At 38.1% G+C, this 22064-nt stretch overlaps 1 pseudogene; it reads left to right on the top strand.

Annotated features, from left to right (window-relative positions):
• Positions 1 to 5451: 5451 nt before the first annotated feature.
• Positions 5452 to 10850, top strand: LOC133863158 (uncharacterized; annotated as a pseudogene).
• The last annotated feature ends 11214 nt before the right edge of the window (positions 10851 to 22064 follow it).

The raw sequence follows: 22064 nt of genomic DNA, 5'->3' as shown, positions 1-22064 counted from the left end.
GTTAGTGGCCCAGGGTTACGCGTTTTATGGGAATTTTTTCGTTTATACTTGCTTTTGTTGACAATTCCACGTAGAGACCAGTTCAACGTAAACTCTCCTCTCTCAGAACGAATTCATCTAAAAAAATTAAAGAAAATGTCAACCATGGGACCCTACAGCACGATTATGTACTGTAACGTGCCTTAACAAATAAGGCCATAATCACCGGGACCAGCGCTATTACCACTTCATGGTTAGTTCTAAGAAATGGGGAATCTCAATAATACGACAATTGTCCAAGAATTAACCTTTTTGTTATAGGCCTAGCTAGGTCTTTAGATTTTAGAACACGTTCTAAAGAGATAAGATCCACCGCGTTAAAGTTCGTAGATGTGAATTTAAAATTTGGATGGATGGTAAATACAATTTTAATTTTGAGTGATGATATATACAACTTTACTATTTTACAATTATTTTATTTTTACTTATTTTGGCTAGTAAAATTTGATTAGGCTACTAATAACGCTTTTAGAGGTGAAATTGAGATTTAGTACAATTGCCTATCCACTAAATGAAAAATAAAAAAAATAAAAAAAAGTCACAAAAACCCTTTCCGTTTGGGTGTTGAATTTTTGAAATCAGAATTGAATTCTTATTTTGTTTGCGAATTTCGAAGTTTGTCTTTTTAGAAAAAAAAAAAAAAAAAAAAAAAAAAAAAAAAAATTGAATAAAGTATGATTTGTTTTGAAAAAGTAGAATAAAATATAATTTATTTTTAAAAAAGTTGAATAAAATATAATTTGTTTTTGAAAAAATTGAAAAAAAATATGATTTATTTAAAAAAAAAATAGAATCAGAATCATATTCTGTTTCCAAAATTCTGTTACCAAACAGATAACTGAAAAAAGTCGTGGAGTTGTGGTAAGATTTTGTCCTCACATTTGCAATGAAAAAATAAGTCATTTCAATTAATACAAATCTATGACTGATAATCATAAATTGTGTAACAAGTAAAATCTTAATTTATTTAAGCTTGTATATATATAGTAATAACCATATTATTTAATCTTGCATATATATTTAGATAATAATCCAAAACGGTCATTACCTCATATGCGAATACCGGATAATAACCGTAATAATAGAGCGAATGCGAATAATAATCACATGATGCGGATGCGGATACGGATACTTAAAAATAATAACTCCATTAATTATGCACGAGAAAATGTCATTTTACAAGAATATTACTAAATACAGATATTACTAATATCCGCATCCGCGTCCAATTTTCACTCCTAATGGCAGATATTGTATTTGGTCGTGAGTTAGCCACGAGTCGTGACAAATGCAGATTCATTTGGTTTTTTAGTTGAGAATATTGATGGTTTCTTTGCAGGTTTTCTACTACGTACCCACGACAAGTTTGCTTCTCGTCGCAATCTAGTGATTATATATATATATATATATATATATATATATATTTGGATGAATAACTTTTTCATTTAACAACTAAACACAATTACCTAAAAAAACAAAAAAAAAAAAACCTAAACACAATACAACTGAAATTAGCAAAAGAGAAGCTTGTATTTTTTTTTTTTTTTTTTTTTTTTTTTTTTTTTTTTTTTTTAAGAATAATCTCTATTGTGTGATAGTGAAATTTGGATATACAAAGACTTTGGGTTCTTAATGATTTTCTCTCTACTATATTTTGTACTCTATATTTGATAGTGATCACCTTCGCCAATTGGCGCACCTCACATCGAAAGAATCACCTATATCTTGATTTTTTTTGTGTAATTATCTTGTCTTATTTACTGTAATTGTATTCTTATACATATCACCTTAAATTAAAGAATAATTATTTTCTTATAGACAATAAAAATGATTATTTTCAAGTTATCTCATTTTACCTTTTATTTTTAATAAAATTTATTCATTTTTCTAATATAATAACTATTATGCTCGCCAAACGCAAACTTAGGATATAAACCCCGACGAAAAGGATGAGATCTGCTAAAGTATAACAGCTGCCATCAAGGGGAGTGATCCTTACACTCACAATGCACAACAATAACACAATACCAAGGCACAATGGAGTGGGACCTAAACATAGGTCCCACTCCATTGTACCTTGGTGTTGTGTCGTTGTTGTGTAGTGTGAGTGTTTTAATCATTTCCCTTAATGCAAATGACTCGACATCATATAAAATATGGGGCTTGTTATTTGCATTACAGGTGTACAACAGGGGCACAATACCTCCTCACATGAAGGTGGGCTCCACACAATAGGACACACCCCTATGTGAGGGGTATTGTGCTCCTATTATACCCCTGTAGTGCAATAATATTTTTCATAAAATATTACTCACCTGTATGATTTATTGATTATTGATCCATCCAGCATCAACACGCTGAGAGAGTGCCAATCATCCAGAGTCTGTCACATGGGTGGTATTTTTTAATGGCCTTAAACTTTATGGCTGAAATAAATGGTGTCTTGAGACCCGTGTTTACAAGTCAGGTCTATAATTTAAAAAGATGAATGTTAAAACTTTTTCTAGTATTATTCTATACTGATATAACATTATATTTTTTAATAGAAAAATATTAGAGCATCTCTTGTATTCTTTTAGTGGATATTTAGAATGGCATAGATGTAATTAAAAAATTACATCTATGCCATCCAAAAATTACATCTATATCTTTTTGGATGGTATAAATGTAATTTTTTAATCAAAAAAATTACATTTATGCCATTCTAAATGTACTCGAAGAGAACATCAGAAAATACTCTACCATTCATTTTTTTGATGAAAACAAGAGAAAAAAAAATCAAACTGTAATTTTTTTTTTATTAAAAACAGATGTTAACATAGAAAGACCCCTAAAAAAAACACCTAAAAAAAGCTTTAGCATTTCACAATTTAGTAACCGTAGCATTTCTTTATCATTTTTAGTGATCGTACCTTCCGCACAACTATTCTTCATTTATACGTTTTTTTTTTTTATAAACTATGTGTTGTCATACTCAACCCTTTTAAATTACTAATCATTAGCAAATAAAACCTCATTAATTAGTCTAAATCGTTAAAATCTATGGGATCTCAATCACGTGCCATGCATGTACGGTTTATTGGCCAAAGCTAACTATAATAATAATAATAATAACAATATCATAACTAACAAAAATATCAAATAACCTTACAACTTTTTTTATTTTCTTTTTTTTTTTTTTAAAAAAAAAAAAGAAAGATAAAATACATAACAAAGGAGTGGTTCCTAGGTTTGGCCACCCAAATTACTCGAGGGTGGTGATGAGTGCCAAATATTGCATATGTAGACCCCTTAATTTGCATTTACTAAACCTTTAGTTTTGTTATTTTCTAATGTTTTTTGTTAGTTTTGGTATTTTAGTATTTTACAGGTCATTGAGAGAAAACAATAGCTTTATGGTGAAAGAAAGCACACTTTGAGAAGACCTAGATGATGTGGTTATGTTCAATCAAATCAAGGAGAGGACTAAATCGAAATTTCTCTAATTGGAGTCAAAATCGGATTAGAATTCAAATTCTGCACATGTCATAGTATTTTGGCTATAACTTTCAACTCAAATATCCGATTGAAGTGAATCAAGCGGCGTTGGAAAGCTAGCTCAATTTTCTACAAATCCTTATGAAATAGGATTTTCCTAATTCGGACGTTTCCTATGCCAAAAGTGTCTCGCAATAAAATACCGCAAATTTGGACGGATTTGGAGTCCTTTTCCTTCTTGGATTGAGTTTTAAGTCTCCTACTCAAACTAGGAGACTAACCTCCGATTTTTTTAGGAATTCTAGGGCTTCTAGGATTTGTTTTCTCCCTATAAATAGACCTCTAAGCTTCAAGAAAAAGGGTGTGAGGCTATAGCAAAATTTTGGTGTCTTCTTGCAACAATTTTTCTTGTAAGTTCTTTTAATTTTTAATGTTTTCAATTCAAGTTAGCATGTTACTTTTAGCCATGAGAGGCTAAATTCTCAACTAAGGTTGAGGATGAAGCCTCACTTATGATTAGCAACAATATTCTCATGTGATGTAATATTTTCCAATTTTAATGAGTTTGATTTTCAATTGTTTTACTTTAATTCAATTTTGTGGAATGATTCTTGGATATCTTTTGTGATTCAAGGATACATTTGATGATTTGAGATAATTTCACATAATTGATTGCTTGGGTTTTTATTTATCAAAACGTTGGATATTCATTGTGTTTCGTTCTACGGATACATTTGATGATTTGGTTAATACCGGATATCTTTTGTGATTTGTGCAAAGAACGGATTCATTGAATGATTTAATGATTTTTTTGAAGCATAATAGAACATACATAAGATTTGTATGGTGAGAACTTCGGATGTGTATTGATGAACATGAGAATATGTTGCTATGATTTGGTGGGTGTGGATTCCAAAACCTTAGTACCTTTTCTTTTGTTTTATTTTGGTTTTATTTTATTTATGTTTTTTTTTTTTTTTTATCAAAAATCAAACCTTTTTTGGAACTAGGTTAAGATTTAATTAATTTATTCATAAATTTGTTTTCAAGAACACAATTCCCTGTGGGATCGACCTCGCACTTGCAAAACCCTTTTATTGCAAACGATTCGTGCACTTGCGAGTACATTTAAAATTCACATCAAGTTTTTGGCGCCGTTGCCGGGGAATTGTTTGAATTTTTGAAAACTGTTTATTTCTAAATTGATTTTATCTTTCTACTAGTTATAATTAGGATCTTTTTTATTTGCAATTTGTTTTTGTTATTCCTGTTTTTAAATTTTAAATTTTGTTTTATTCCTTGTGCTAATCAAAAAAAAAAAAAAATATAGAATTTTTTGTTTTTGGCCTATTTTGTAGCTTCCGCTCAACTTTCTGCCGTAGCACTATTCGGATACGCCTCTGCTCATAGGCTTCATCAATAAGTTCAGTAGCTGCGGAATTTTGCCAAATTTATTTTTGGTCGATTTTGTGAGTTTTAGTTTTAGTTTATTTTTGGTCAACTTATAAGTTTTTGTTTTTAATTTTTGGTGTGTTAGTTTCTGTTTCTGTGTTAATTTTCATTAGTTATTTTATCTTGTAATAATTTTTTTTTTTCAAAAAAAAAAATAAAATATTGCTAGTGTGGGCTTACGGCATTATCTAAGTATCTAGGCAAGTTCTGGCTAGGAAAGTCTTGGGATTTAAGAGTGTCCGTGTGACCCCCCTCACTTTCCTGGGAACGACCCTAGGTCCTTGGAGAATTCTGTTTCCCCTACTCGCATTTTTCTTTACTAGTTAAATTTTAGTTTATTTCAGTTTTTACATTTTGTTTATGCTTGGGCGACGATCTTTAAATCTGGAACTTACCACTTTTGATCCTGAGATCGAAAGAACAGCTCGAGAGAATCTAAGCTTGCTGAAAAATTCAGAGTCTGAGTCGAAAAAGTCTGTTGAAATGGAAGAACCGCTTAGGAATGGGGATCCACCCAGAACCCTCAGAGAATTATTTGCACCCATCACTATCGACACTCCATCCTGCATAGTGTTGCCTGCTACTAATGCTACTCATTTTGATTTGAAGCCGAGTGTAATTCAAATCCTTCCTACTTTCCATGGTTTAGAGAATGAAGATCCTTACGCTCATGTAAAGGAATTTTTGGAGAGGTGCAACACTTTCAAATTTCAAAATTTCTCAGATGAGTCGGTGCGTCTAAGGCTATTTCCTTTTTCCCTAAGCGGTAGGGCGAAAGCATGGTTACATTCCAACATGCCTGGATCCATCACCTCCTGGGAAATTTTACTGACCAAATTCTACAACAAATTCTTCCCAATCTCGAGGATTAATGAATTTCGTCGAGAAATCAGCAGTTTCAGTCAAGAGGAGGACGAGAAATTCTGTAACAGCTGGGAGAGATTTAAAGAGCTAACTATAAAGTGTCCGCCCCATGGTTTTGAAACTTGGAGGCTCATTCAATTTTTCTACAATGGGTTAACTCAATCGGAGTGTTACATGATTGAGTCCATGAATGGTGGCGGGTTCTTGAATTTTACAGGAGAAGAAGCCTACAAGACTCTGGATGAACTGTCCGATAATTCACAACGGTGGGATTTTTCAAGTCGTCGGGGTAAATGTTCCACTACCACCAAGAAGGAAGGACTCTATGGGGTGAAGGACAATGAAGATATCAGGGGGCAACTCAAGGATATCATGCGTACGATTGAAGCCATTGCTCTGAACAAGCCAGTGATTGCAGCAAATACTTATCAAGCTGACGTATGTTCTTTATGTGCCAGCCCGATGCACTTTACTCAGAACTGCCCATCTCTGTCGACAGGTGCAGAATATCCACCAGAGCAGGTCAATGCCTTCAATGATTACAGGAAACCAACAAGTGGACCTTTTGCTGAGACTTACAACCCAGGGTGGCGCAACCATCCCAATTTCTCTTGGAAGCAAAATCAACCCCAAACTCAAGGAAGAACCTCGAATCAAGCTCATGCTCAACATTCTTCTGGATTCCCTCCACAGGCTCAGAATCAGTTCCAGTCAACCACTCAAGTGCCGCAGCCTCAACCAGCACCACATTCATCATTGGAAGAAACACTCCAAGCATTCATTCAGAAAAGCAACCAAAATATACAAGAGCTTCAGAAGGTCACCATGAACAACAGTCAGACTATACAAGAGCTTAAAAACGAGGTCATGTCTTCAAATCAAGCTATTGCCAAGATAGAAGGGAAAATTGGCCAACTAGCCAATCAAATGGGGGAAAGAGAAATAGGGAAATTCCCAAGTCAACCAGTGCCTAACCCAAAAGGGCAATTTGTTATTGGGAGCACATCCGGTCCTTCTCATGGGCAAGAGCATGTGCAAGCCATCACAACTTTGAGGTCAGGAAGGCGAGTGGATAATCAAGTGGCCATGCCGGAAGAAGTCACTGAGGCGACAAAAGAGGAGGAAAGCCAGGACAAGCTTGATAGAGATCTTGGACCAGACACTATCTTTCCAATTGCTAAGGAGATTCCCCAGAAGTTTGTTCCCAAAGCTCCGTTTCCAGAAAGACTGGCGACTCCCAAGAAAGGCTCAAAGTTTGATGACATTTTGGAAGTATTTAAACACGTGCAGATCAACATTCCTTTCCTCGATGCCATTCAGCAAGTGCCTTCGTATGCTAAATTTCTGAAGGATTTGGTAACCATTAAGAGAAGGACAAATGTTCCCAAGAAAGCCTTCCTAACTGAGCAGGTCAGTTCTATTCTTTAGTGTAAGATCCCTGTCAAGTACAAAGACCCTGGATGTCCTACAATTGCATGCATGATAGGTGACAGCAAAGTTGAAAGAGCTCTGTTAGATTTGGGGGCTAGTGTGAATCTCTTGCCATATTCAGTTTATGTCCAATTGGGATTGGGTGAGCTAAAACCCACTTCAGTGACACTTCAGCTGGCCGACAGATCTGTGAAGGTTCGAAGGGGAATCATTGAAGATGTTCTGATTAAAGTTGATAAGTTCTACTACCCTGTGGACTTCATCGTTTTAGACACAGAACCAGTTATGAATGTGAAGATTCAGATTCCAGTAATACTAGGGCGTCCCTTTTTAGCTACGGCTAATGCCCTAATCAATTGTAGGACTGGAGTCATGAAGTTATCTTTCGGGAACATGACAGTGGAGCTAAATATTTTTGATATCAGTAAGCAACCATTTGACTATGAAGGGGTCAGAAGTGCATGCGCAATAGAAGAGATAGTGGAAGAGACTATCAACGAGCCAATTGTTGAAGACCAGTTGGGAACGTGCCTTACTACATTTGGAGGCAACATGGACCTGGAAACATTACTTGAGCAAGCTGACACCTTGTTGGACTCAACTCCTGAGACAGAAACTGACATCGGGGAAACCACTGAGACATCATCCCTTGATCCATCTCCATCAGCAGTTGAGCCTGCCAAGCGGGACCTAAAGCCTCTGCCTGACACTCTGAAGTACAAATATCTTGACCCGTTTGAATCTCTACCGGTGATCATAGCCGCTGACCTAAATGAGACTCAAGAACAGAAATTGCTAGATGTGTTTAAAGAACATAAAGAAGCTATCGGTTGGTCCATTGAAGACATAATAGGAATCAGCCCTGCAGTGGTGATGCACAAGATTCACCTGGAAGAAAATGCTAAACCTTCTCGTGAGCCACAGAGACGGTTGAATCCAGCCATGCAAGAGGTAGTTCGAGCTGAGGTGATCAAACTTTTGGATGCAGGAATCATATACCCAATATCTGACAGCAAATGGGTGAGTCCAATTCATGTGGTGCCCAAGAAGGCTGGAATTACAGTAATCAAGAACAAGGAGAATGAGTTGGTCCCAACTCGTGTTCAGTCGGGATGGCGGGTGTGCATTGACTACAGGAAGCTGAATTCTGCCACAAGGAAAGACCACTTTCCTTTGCCTTTCATAGATCAGATGGTGGAGAGACTGGCTGGTCATGCTTATTACTGTTTCCTTGATGGCTACTCTGGCTACAATCAAGTTCCGGTGGACCCAGAAGATCAAGAGAAGACCACTTTTACTTGTCCTTTCGGTACATTTGCCTATCGCCGTATGCCTTTTGGTTTGTGCAATGCACCTGCTACTTTTCAGCGGTGTATGATCAGTATTTTCTCAGATATGGTTGAACGTCACCTTGAGGTATTTATGGATGACTTCTCTGTTTTTGGATCTTCATTTGAGGAATGCCTACACCATCTTACCTTGGTGTTGGTACGATGTAAGGAGAAGAACTTGGTTTTAAATTGGGAAAAATGTCACTTCATGGTAAAACAAGGGATTGTTTTGGGGCATGTTGTTTCTCACAAAGGTATTGAGGTTGACAAAGCCAAGGTAGATCTGATCTCTAACCTTCCGCCCCCGCAAACAGTGAAAGAGATTCGCTCCTTTCTAGGCCATGCTGGGTTCTATAGAAGATTCATCAAGGACTTCAGTAAGATAGCGAGACCTTTGTGCAGCCTCCTTGCCAAAGATGCCCCATTTGATTTCAATGAAGAGTGCCATGCAGCCTTTGAAAGTCTGAAGAAGACCTTGACTTCCACACCAATCATTCAGCCACCCACTTGGACTGTGCCATTCGAGATAATGTGTGATGCTTCTGATTATGCTGTGGGAGCTGTATTGGGGCAAAGAGTGGAGAAGCTTCCTCATGTCATCTACTATGCCAGCAAGACCCTGAATGGCGCACAACTTAACTACTCTACCACTGAAAAGGAGTTGTTAGCTGTCGTTTTTGCTCTGGATAAGTTTAGATCATATCTGCTAGGATCTAAAGTATTGGTCTACTCGGATCATGCTGCTTTGAAGTATCTGTTGTCCAAGAAAGATGCTAAATCTCGTCTCATTCGGTGGATCCTGTTGCTGCAAGAATTTGACATTGAGATTAGAGATAAGAAGGGTTCCGAGAATGTGGTAGCAGACCATTTGTCCAGGCTGACTGTAGACTTCACTGAAGATGATGTGCCCATTGCTGAGACGTTCCCTGATGAACAACTGATGCACATCTCCCAAATTCATGCACCATGGTTCGCAGATATTGTGAACTATCTTGTCACCGGCCAGATGCCCTCTCATTGGACCAAGCACGACAGATCAAAATTCTTGGCTGAGGTAAAACATTTTTTTTGGGATGATCCTTACCTGTTTAAATATTGCCCAGATCAGATTATAAGATGTATTCCTGAGAGTGACCAGCAAAATGTCCTCTCCTTTTGCCATGATCATGCATGTGGAGGCCACTTCAGTTCTAAGAAGACCGCTGCGAAGATTTTTCAAAGTGGATTCTATTGGCCATCCATTTTTCGTGATGCCCATGCTTATTGTTCAGCCTGTGAGCGATGCCAGAAATTGGGGAGTATTGGAAGAAGGAATATGATGCCGTTGAACCCGATCTTGGTTGTGGAGCTTTTTGATGTTTGGGGCATCGACTTCATGGGACCCTTCCCGAACTCTTATGGGTACCTCTACATTCTTGTGGCTGTTGACTATGTTTCCAAGTGGGTGGAGGCTATTGCTTGCAAAACCAATGATCATAGAGTTGTGCTGCAATTTCTGAAGGATAATGTGTTTGCACGGTTCGGGACACCACGTGCCATTATCAGTGATGGGGGAAAGCACTTCTGCAATAAATTTTTTGAGCAACTCATGAAGAAGTATGGTATTACTCATAAAGTTGCAACTCCCTACCATCCTCAGACAAGTGGTCAAGTTGAGCTATCTAACAGAGAAATCAAGAGGATGCTAGAGAAGACGGTGAGCCCGACAAGAAAGGATTGGTTTCTGCGACTCAATGATGCACTGTGGGCATACCGGACAGCATTCAAGACTCCAATTGGCATGTCTCATTACCGACTTGTGTATGGGAAAGCTTGTCATCTACCCGTAGAATTGGAGCATCGAGCATATTGGGCAATCAAGCAGCTGAATTTTGATCTCACCAAGGCCGACTCTCAAAGGAAGCTCTAGCTTAATGAATTAGAGGAGCTGCGAAATGATGCTTACGACTCTGCCAAGCTGTACAAAACTCAGATGAAGAAGGCCCATGACCAAAACATTTGCGAAGATCTTTCGAAGTTGGTCAGAAAGTCCTCCTTTACAATTCACGTTTGCATCTATTCCCAGGAAAGCTAAAATCTAGATGGACTAGACCATTCTTAGTTCGTACAGTTTTCACTTATGGAGCCATTGAGATAGAAGATCCAAAGAATGGAGACACTTTCAAGGTAAATGGTCAACGGCTAAAACCGTTTCTGGAGTTGAAGATCCCTGAGATTGAAGAAATGCCCTTGGAGGACCCAATTTATCCTCACTGATCCTCATATGCTGCTGGGTCTGGCTAAAGACGGTAAACTTAGCGCTTGTGGGAGGCAACCCACCTTTCCTTTTATTTTATTGTCACTTTATTTTTGTTTGTTTGGTTGTTTTGCTTTTGTTGTGTTTTTCAGGACAAGTGTCTGCCATTAAAGTTTGGGGGGAGCGTTCTTCTACGGTACACCCGACTTACATCACCCATTCGGTATTGTATTTCTGGTCACATTGGGGACAATGTGTCATTTTAGTTTGGGGGTGGGGTAGACATTTTTGGTTGTTATTTTTATTATTTTTGTTGGTGTTTTTGTTGTTATTTTCATTGCTTTTGAAAAAAAAAAATAAAAAAAAAATTATGTTATGTTGTTGTTTGAGCATGATTACATCTCAACTGTGGTTTGCATATCATTGGTTTGTTTAACATGTTGAACACTGCATATCTTTAGAAATCTGAATTTTTTGACTCATCTGTTGGATTAGAGAGACTTCACTTGTTTGAATTATTTATCACAAGCACATTAACATTGGTTCTGTGAGGTATGAAATTTGAATTGAAGAATGTGTATCTTGAGATTTGTAGGATGATTTATTGATGAAATCTTGGCTTAAATTCAAAAAAAAAAAAAAAAAAAAAAAAAAAAAAAGAAGAACAATAATAAAAAGAAGAAGAAAAAAAATGAAAAAAATTAATAATATCACCAGTTTGACTTCTCATTGAGTAACCGGGCCTCTTGCCTCACTAAGCATTGAGTGTTCGCGTAAAAAAATGAGAAAAATTCAATTTGGTTGATCGTATGGTTAGTTTGACTTCGTAGCCTTTTTGACTTGAGTAACTAAGCCTTTAGGATGTTTCTACATCTAGTGCCCTGAAACCATCTGGTTTGGGAGTCATTGGCCCAACACTCGTTACATAGGTCAATTAGAAAGCTTAAGGGAGTCAGACATTGCACAGCCTATTAAAAAAAAAAAAAAAAAAAAAAAAAAAAAAACCTCTTTTGATTTAAGCCTTGGTTGTTTCATCTGACAAGATTTCTATGAATTTTGGGGTATACAAACTTTGAGAAAATTGAAACCTCATGAATCTATGTTAATCTCACTTTACACTTATTTGAGCATGAGTGGTCTCAATTTTCCAACTATGAGTTAAATGATTTTTGATGTCTTAATGATGTGAGTGTGATGTTCATCTTGTTAAACTTGCTCATGATGTATGAACCATGTTTTTGTATAGAAGTCATTGTTTGTCAACAACATAATGCTTTATAATGTTTGTGGGTATCATTCCTGGCAAACCCTCACGAGACTTCACTCGTCCACTAGGGAGTCCTAGGGGTTTAAAAGGCTTGTTGCATACGCTAAATGCAATCGTTTCTCCCAAGAAAGAGGATTTATATTTCAAGCTTTCATTTTATGTTTTGTTTTGTTTTGCTAAGGGACTAGCAAAATGTAAGTTTGGGGGTATTTGATGAGTGCCAAATATTGCATATGTAGACCCCTTAATTTGCATTTACTAAACCTTTAGTTTTGTTATTTTCTAATGTTTTTTGTTAGTTTTGGTATTTTAGTATTTTGCAGGTCATTGAGAGAAAACAATAGCTTTATGGTGAAAGAAAGCACACTTTGAGAAGACCTAGATGATGTGGTTATGTTCAATCAAATCAAGGAGAGGACTAAATCGGAATTTCTCTAATTGGAGTCAAAATCGGATTAGAATTCAAATTCTGCACATGTCATAGTATTTTGGCTATAACTTTCAACTCAAATATCCGATTGAAGTGAATCAAGCGGCGTTGGAAAGCTAGCTCAATTTTCTACAAATCCTTATGAAATAGGATTTTCCTAATTCGGACGTTTCCTATGCCAAAAGTGCCTCGCAATAAAATACCGCAAATTTGGACGGATTTGGAGTCCTTTTCCTTCTTGGATTGAGTTTTAAGTCTCCTACTCAAACTAGGAGACTAACCTCCGATTTTTTTAGGAATTCTAGGGCTTCTAGGATTTGTTTTCTCCCTATAAATAGACCTCTAAGCTTCAAGAAAAAGGGTGTGAGGCTATAGCAAAATTTTGGTGTCTTCTTGCAACAATTTTTCTTGTAAGTTCTTTTAATTTTTAATGTTTTCAATTCAAGTTAGCATGTTACTTTTAGCCATGAGAGGCTAAATTCTCAACTAAGGTTGAGGATGAAGCCTCACTTATGATTAGCAACAATATTCTCATGTGATGTAATATTTTCCAATTTTAATGAGTTTGATTTTCAATTGTTTTACTTTAATTCAATTTTGTGGAATGATTCTTGGATATCTTTTGTGATTCAAGGATACATTTGATGATTTAGGATAGTTCCATAGAATTGATTGTGCTTGGTTTTCTTTGTTTAAAAAAATTGGATATCCCTTGTGATTTATTCTACGGATACAATTGATGTTTTGATTTAAATTGGATATCTTGCTGTGATTTACGGATACACTTGATGATTTAATTTAAATTGGATTTCTTTTGTGATTTGGGTAAAGAATAGATACATGGGTAGGTTTTGATTAATTATTTGAAGCAAAAGTAAAACATACTTAAGATTTTATTGTGAGAACTTTGAAAAATATTATTGATCATGAGAATATGTTACTATGAGTTTGTGAGTGCGGATTCCGATACCTTAGTGCCTTTTTTTTATTTGATTACATTTACTCTAGTTAATTTTGTTTATGCTTTTGATTTTTATTCACAAAAACAATCTCTTAATTTTTGGAACTAGGTTAGGATTAAATTAATTTGGATTTAAATTTTGTTTGCAAAAACGCAATTCCCTATGGGATCGACCTCACACTTGCAATCCATTAACTGCAAACGATTCGTGCACTTGCGAGTACATTTAAAATTCACATCAGGTGGTCCCGCCACTACCTCAAAATTAAGCAATTATTATTTTTACAAAAAACTCAGTCCCAAAATTCATATCATTCTTCTCTCTAGCGCTCTAACCTTAGACCTAGAGTTTGAAGCCCTTTCATCTGGCCCCCACTGGGTCTAGAGTTTGTTTTTTTCTTTCCACTAAAAAGTGTTAGAAGGTTTTTGTCTTTTTGTTCGGGTGATCTGATTCAACTGGGAGTAATGGAGGCCTTATCATCTATGTGGGGGAATTTTACTTTATCAGAACGAGAAGATGCAGAAGTAAAGATAGGGGATGATTGCATTGAGCCCATCTCTTGGAGGGGCCAGTCCTGCCTTGTGGGAAAACTCTTAGCCGACAGAGTGGTCCCAAGGGACTACATCAGGGTCCACATGATGCGTGCATGGAAGACTCTTGGGGCGGTTGTTTTTAAGATGTTGGGAGATAACTTATTCTTGATGGAGTTTGAAAACTCTTGGGAAAAGATTAATATCCTAGAAGGTCGACCATGGCTTTTTGATGGAAATCTCTTTGCTGTGATGCCTTTTGATGGTCTTACTCCTCCATCTCAATTGGTTTTTGAAAAAGCAGCTTTCTGGGTAAGGATGTATAACCTTCCCTTGGCATGCATGGGTTCGGATATAGGGAAACAGATTGGAGCAACTGTGGGAGAAGTTGTAGAAGTTGATCAGAATGATGGAGAGGTCGAATGGGGGGAGTTCCTACGCGTTAGAATTATCATTGATCTTACAAAACCATTAGACAGGGGTCGAAAAATCAATATCAGGAACAATTCTACTTGGGTGATGTTTAAATATGAGAAGCTGCCTAATTTCTGTTACCACTGTGGTGTGGTACGCCATAATCGGAGGGGCTGTGCTGCAAAAAGTTTGAGGGGGGAGGGAAGCTTGTCTAGGGATACTCCATTTGGCCCTTGGCTTAGAGTTCTTCCTGTTTTTCGCAGATGGAAGGGGGACTCTGGTTCCGGTGGAAAAGGGAGTTCAAACCTGAGCTCCGAGCCTAAGGTGTCGAGTTCAGATGATGGGCTCATGGCGGCGGAGATGTCCTCGGGCAGTAGCGGTGATCCACAGAATTCAAACTGTTCTCCGGGACAGCAGGATCGGCGGGAATCGGTGGAAAATCGTCCGGGATCTTCGGGATCGAGCGTTTTGAAGCTTGATATCCAGGAGATTAATTCCCTCCAGCATTCAATTGACCCAGTAACGGATGGAGCGTTTCAGAAGAGGAAAGATCGTATGGCGGATTCTGAGGGAGTTGAAAAGGAAAAAACGGTGATCATGGGATGCGAAAGAAAAGAAGCCGGGGCCTTAAATGATATTCCAATGGGGGAAACGGTTTTTTACCCGTTGACGTTGCTCCAGTTAAAGTCCAAGAGATGGATCAAAAATCATTAAAAGGCCATGGGAGTGGGCCTCCTTCTCGGTATGTGGGGAATTGGGACTCAGAATTGGGCCGGATGAAATGGCAGGCGATGGGTGATGGGCTGCACGAAGTCCAGCTTCAATGGGACCCGAAAGCAGCTTCATACTTCCCTTCAGTTGTCCCCAAAAGTTCAAAAAAGGAAGCCACGCGTAAGCCGTTTAATTCATCATCCAAAACAGGAAAAGAGAAAGGTCCAGATGCTACTTTAAAGGACCACAGGGGAAGCACTCGGAAGACTCTTGGGAGATTTCTTCATGGTCAAAGCAGAAACAAGCAGCAAAAATGGAAGCAACGGAATGGAAAGGTGCAGAGGGAGGTCTGTCCAGTGGGGACGTCTGAGTTGGGGGGAGAATCTCAGGATGGAAAAAGGAAGCTTGTTGTGCCTAACGACGGTGGAATCTCAAATAAACAGAGAAGACATGATGGGTGTAGCAACCCAGGCAGGAGCACTTCGGCGGAGGCTGTGGAACAGCCCCGCCGCGACCAATGATTGTCTTCAGCTGGAACTGCCGGGGGCTTGGCAACCCCTGGACAGTTCAATCCCTTTGCCGTATGGTAAAGGATAAGAGGCCATCTTTGGTTTTTCTAATGGAAACCAAAGTGACTAGTAAGAAGGTACGTTCTCTCCCTTTGAAAATTAGAATGGATAATATGTTTGTTGTGGACTGTCGTGGAAAGAGTGGGGGCTTAATTCTTCTATGGAAGCACTCGGCTTTGGTTGAAATTCAGAACTTCAGTTGTAGTCATATCAATGCTGTCGTTAAAGAACCAAATGGAGGGATTGTTTGGAAGCTATCTTGTTTCTATGGACATCCAGATGTTCAAATGAGGCCTCAGTCATGGAGTTTGCTTAGGCACTTGGCAACGCTATCCCCGAAACCGTGGCTTTGCTTAGGCGATTTTAATGAGATCATGTCTTCATCAGAAAAATCAAGCCACACAGTTCGCCCCCGGGGGCAAATGGCCTCTTTTCAAAAAGTGCTGGATGATTGTAGTTTGCTGGATTTGGGTTTCACAGGCCCAAAATATACTTGGTGTAATGGGAGGATGGGCAATGGAATTACAAGAGAAAGGTTGGACAGAGCAGTGGCCAACAATGAATGGAGTGGGTCTTTTGATGTAGTCTCTGTGGAAGTCCTACCCCGAACAAAATCTGACCATAATCCCATTCTAGTTTTCTTCTCTAAAAATAATGATATGTCTTGGAGAAAAAGGAGGCAATTTAGATATGAGGCAAGCTGGGAGAAGATTCAGGAATATCCCCAATTGGTGAAGCAAGTCTGGAGGGCCCGAAATACTTGTGAACCGGCTTGGAGAAAAGTTCGAAATAATTTGAAGTGTTGTCAAAGAGCTTTCCAGAAATGGGTGAGAAAGGATGGGGGAAAAGTGGAGGACCAAATTGTGAAAAAGGAGAGGGAACTCCAAATCCTTCAAATGCAGGAAGTTGATTTTGATATTGACAAGGAGAACCAGATTAAAGATGAGTTGCAAAATCTCCTTCAGCAGGAAGACTTAAAATGGAGGCAAAGAGCAAAGGAAACCTGGCTGCAATCGGGTGATAAGAACACAAAATATTTTCATGCCAGCGCAAGTCAAAAGCACAGAAGAAATGAAGTGGAAAGCATTATAGATCAACATGAGAGACAATGCTCTACTCGGGGGTCAATTGAAGAGGCTTTTGTGGATTACTTTCAATCTCTTTTTTCGGCTGGAAGAAACCTGGATATAGAGGCTAGCACCAGATTTGTGAAGCGTAAAGTGACGGAGTCTATGAACAGTAAACTGTTAGCAGATTTTACTCTTGATGATATTTCTACTGCCCTAAACCAGATGGCTGCCCTTAAAGCCCCGGGACCAGATGGATTCACAGCTGGTTTCTTTCAACAGAATTGGGCAACGGTTCACGAGGAGGTTTGCAATGCTATTATTTATTTCTTTCAAACTGGTGTCTTAGATCCCAAGATTAATGCCACAAATATTGCTTTGATTCCTAAAGTTGACTCCCCCAGTAAGGTCACTGATTTCAGACCAATTAGTCTATGTAATGTTATTTACAAACTAATTTCAAAAGTCTTGGCTAATAGACTAAAGGAGATCTTACCTGAAATTATTTCCCCTTCCCAGAGCGCTTTTATTCCTGGGCGTTTGATCACTGACAATATCATTGTAGCATTTGAGATTATGCATTCGATGCAGACCCGTATGTGGAGTAAGGTGGGGTTTATGGGGATGAAGCTGGATATGAGCAAGGCTTATGACCGGGTGGAATGGCCTTTCCTGGAAGCTGTAATGTCTAAGATGGGCTTTCATGATCGGTGGATTCATCTAGTTATGACTTGTGTGCGGTCGGTCTCCTATTCTGTGGTGGTTAATGGTCAATCGGTGGGCAATATAGTTCCTTCGAGGGGATTCGCCAGGGAGATCCAATATCACCCTACCTTTTTCTCTTATGTACTGAGGCTCTGAGTGCTTTGTTAAGTCAAGCAGTGGAAACAGGGGTCATCACAGGGGTCCCTTCTTCGCCTAGAGGCCCACGAATTAGTCACTTGTTGTTTGCTGATGATAGTTTGCTGTTCTGTAAAGCTAATTCGGTTGAATGGAGACGCTTAATGAGGATCCTAGAAATCTATGAAAATGGGTCCGGGCAGAAATTAAACCTCCAAAAGACTGCGATTCTTTTTAGCCGAAATACCTGTGAAGCCAAACGACAGGAGATTCTAATTTCTTCGGGTTTTTCTGAGGTTGAACGGATCGACAAATATCTAGGCCTGCCCTCTTTTGTTGGGAAGTCTAAGATTCAGTCCTTCAATAGTATCAAAGATCGGGTGCAGCAACGACTCAATAATTGGAAGATCAAGTTTCTCTCTCAGGCGGGAAAAGAAATCCTTCTAAAAGCAGTGGTACAGGCTATCCCTACATACAGTATGAGTGTTTTTCTTTTGCCTATTTCTCTATGTAGGGATCTTGAGGGGATGATGCAAAGGTTTTGGTGGGGGCATATGGCAAATGATTCTAGGGTACATTGGATGAGTTGGAAGAGGATGGGAAGAGCAAAAACGATGGGGGGTCTTGGATTCAGGGATTTGATAATGTTTAACAAAGCACTTCTTGCTAAACAGGGCTGGCGTATTTTGAAATTTCCACATTCCCTTGTTAGTCAGGTGCTGCGGGGAAAATATTTCCCTCATGATTCTTTTCTGTCGGCTGAACTGGGGAATAGACCTTCCTATGTGTGGAAAAGTTTGTTCTTTGCAAGGGAGTTGCTTGAAGACGGTTTGGTGTGGAGAATTGGTGATGGGAGCAATGTGAAAATCTGGAAGGATAGGTGGTTACCAACACCTTTTACTTATGCTGTTCAATCTCTTCCCAAGGTCATTCCTGAAGATTCTCTTGTAGCAACCCTTATAGATCAAGAGGCCCACACATGGAATTTGGGGCTCATCAACTCCATTTTCAATCCAGATGAGGCTAAGGTAATTGCTTCTATGCCTTTGTGTCCTTCTCTTCCTCCGGATAAACTTGTTTGGCAGGGTACCACAGATGGGATTTTCTCTGTAAGGAGTGCATACCATATGGGCATGGAAAATATTTTTAGGGTGAGGGGAAGTGCTTCTGGAGAATCTTTTGATAATAGAATTTGGAAGACTATTTGGAAGTTGGAGGTTCCAAATTCTGTTAAAATGTTTATGTGGCGGGATTGTAATGACCTTCTCCCAACAAAGTGCAATCTAGTTAAGAGAAAAATGGTGGAAGAATGTATGTGTCCCTGCTGCTACAGAGAAGAGGAGACGGTGGTACACGTGTTATGGTCTTGTCCGGCTGCCCAAGATGTGTGGGGAAGTGGATCCATGATTTTTCAAAAATGTGCTTTTAATGGAGACAGGATTATGCAGTTTATGGAATTTTGCTTGGACCGGATGAAGATGGATGATTTAAACTTAATGGCTGTTATTGCAAGACGAATCTGGTTAAGGCGAAATAAGCTCATTTTTGAGTCTTCGTTCTCTCACCCCCAGATTATTTATTCAGAGGCTGTGGCTCAACTTGAGGAATACCAAAGATGCAATAAAAAGGAGGATTATCTCGTTCATGTGGAAAATCTGCAGACCATTCGTAGTCCCCAAATGGAATGGTGCCTCCCTCCTATGGGTATCATCAAAGTCAACTGGGATGCATTTATTAATACCATAAAGGAGTGGGTTGGCATTGGTATTGTGGCAAGAGATCATTATGGAAATGTCCTTGGAGCGAAATCCCTTACTAAAAAGGTGATAGCTGCACCAAAGTTAGCGGAGGCTATGGCAGCTTACGAGGCAGTGATTTTTTGTAAAGATGTGGGATTTTATGAGATTATTTTGGAAGGGGATGCAAAACAAGTTGTTGATGACGTGAACTCAAGATCCCCAAAACAGGACGTTTCTGGCCTTTTTGTGGAGGGTATAAATATGGAAATGCAAGGACTAAGAGGAGTTACTATCGCTCATGTCAACAGGGAGGCTAACAATGTTGCTCATCTATTAGCAAAAGAGGCCTCCACTTTAGAGATGGATGGTGTTTGGCTTGAGGAGTGTCCTAATTTTATTTTGAATGCTGTACTTAGGGAGATTTTGTCTTCCTAGATCCCTCTTGTTGGGATCAATTTGTTTACTTTAATGAAGATTGGCTACTTTGTTAAAAAAAAAAAAAAAAAAAAAAAAAAAGCAATTATTATTTTTTTCTATTGGAGCACTAGTTTAAGAAAATTGCAGGAAATCTCAGTCGGTCTTAATTACAATGCCCTCTTGAGAACAATGAGGCAAGCTTTGTAGGTCTACCATGCTAAGTCTTCCAATGAATGTGACATTGGCATCTACCATGTCCCATTCTCTCGCATACACCAAAGATCCTATCTTTCCTGCACTTTCTTTCTCTCAATACAGTCGTCTTCTAGAAATGGATCTATTCTTGTAGTCACGGTACTCTATTAATTAAGTCTTCTTATAACTCCAAAAATAATTTTTGGACTTGAAACCCACGGCTGCTGACTACTGTTGTGGTCCTTATACAGTCCACCTCATATTAATTATTGCTCTAGCCTCTGCATCCCCCTCTAAAAATGTCACATAAATTATATATTTCCAACCAATAATTAGTAGCTGATTACCTATTAGGTAAGCTAGATTTATCGGTTGTTTAATATGGAGCATATGGGCCTAAACAATACTCATATTTTCAGAAAAAATGAAAATAACAACGAACTACAGCCCATATGTTCAAAATACGATAAGCCGCTGAAAATTTCTGAAAATATCAAAATAGAAACAGCCCCGTTTTACAAGAACAAGTGTAGTTTGGAGGAGGTAATTGTTAGAAGAGATATGTTTGGTGTCGTTCTCTTACGTATATCTTTTGTAAATTCACCATTAAATCTATAGAATCCATAAATTTAATAATAGATTTGCACATCACTTATATGGAAATTGACAAAAAAAATGAGTAAGAGAATGAAATCAAATTGTTAGAAAATGGTTGACACCCTTCATTGTGTTGCTAGCTAATTGATTTCATTACTAATCAATATTTTAATTTTTTTTTCTAAAATTACTAATCAATACTTGAACACTAATGAAATGCGCACTACAAAAAACTTGCTCATTAGCATCGACACCTAGTGGACGCAAAAAGTCTCCAAGACAACGCTGATGATGACCCACCAATGTCGACACTAATGATATATATGGTCGATGCTAAAAATTATAACATATATATTATAAATCGACGCTGATAAGTTGAACATTAGCGTCGATATAGGTAGTCAATCATTAGCGTCAACTCTTGTAGACGATAATACCCTAAAAATAACAAATAAAATAACTTTTTAATAGGCAGTAGAGTCAACTTACCTTAAATTTAAAAAATAAAAATAAAATAAAAAATAAATTGGCCTTCCTGCGCTTGAGCGCTACATTGCTATAATACCCTACAATGAAGAATGCACTACATGCCTAGAATATTATGCACGAAGGGGACAAACAATGCAGCAGATACGTAGCCAATAGAGACATGACCATCAGTGATCACCCTAATCCATTTAAGAGTGTGAAGGGCATCCCATTCACCTTGTGTTTCAATTAATTAAATCTCTCCTACACCAACATACCGTATTTTGTTGAGAATTCCCACTCTTAAGGGTAAAATTAACAGCAAAAGGAAACTTTGGCGCACATAAACAACATAACAAACTTCTTAAGTCTGAAAACTTAATGCTGCACTAAATGATTGATAGAAGTATAACCCCTGGCAAAACAGTATTATAAAAGATTCCTCTTTTCTTTGATTAACCAAACTTTCAAACTTATCAACTATAGATGGCAATCTCAAGATATTGATCATAAAATGAGCAGCAAATTGTCACCACATAAAAGTTTCAGCGTCATAATTACATTCTGGTATCAAAACTAGACGCTCCCTTTATTAAAGTGAGATATCCACAGCAACCGGATCAAATAATGATGAATACAGAGGGTCACAGAAATAGAAGTGTTTAGCATATATAAATGAATTAGAAAAATAGAAGTGCACAATTCCAAGGCACATTGGGGTGAAACCCACACATGTAGGCATCCTCCAATGTGCCTTGGAGTTGGGTACTTATTGTGCATGTATCATTGCTCATCATCTATATATGGTTTGATTATTGTTAGTGCAGTTTCGGTATGGTGACGTGTCAGCTTTTTATTGGTCTTCCGAGGATCCGAATGTAAGGATCTGCAAAAAAAAAAAAGCACGTCGGGAGTTGGCCGACGGAACTTCCTACGATAGCCAAGTTGGCACGAGCTCTTATGAGAATGAATTATCTGTTATCAGAGAGCTGTACCTTTTTTTTAAAATTATGTCCCGTTTTAGCCAA

The sequence above is a fragment of the Alnus glutinosa genome, chromosome 3 (assembly GCF_958979055.1).
Source record: "Alnus glutinosa chromosome 3, dhAlnGlut1.1, whole genome shotgun sequence".
Classification (NCBI taxonomy): domain Eukaryota; kingdom Viridiplantae; phylum Streptophyta; class Magnoliopsida; order Fagales; family Betulaceae; genus Alnus; species Alnus glutinosa.
Note: the sequence above shows the minus strand (reverse complement) of the source record. Positions and strands in the feature narration are given on the sequence as shown.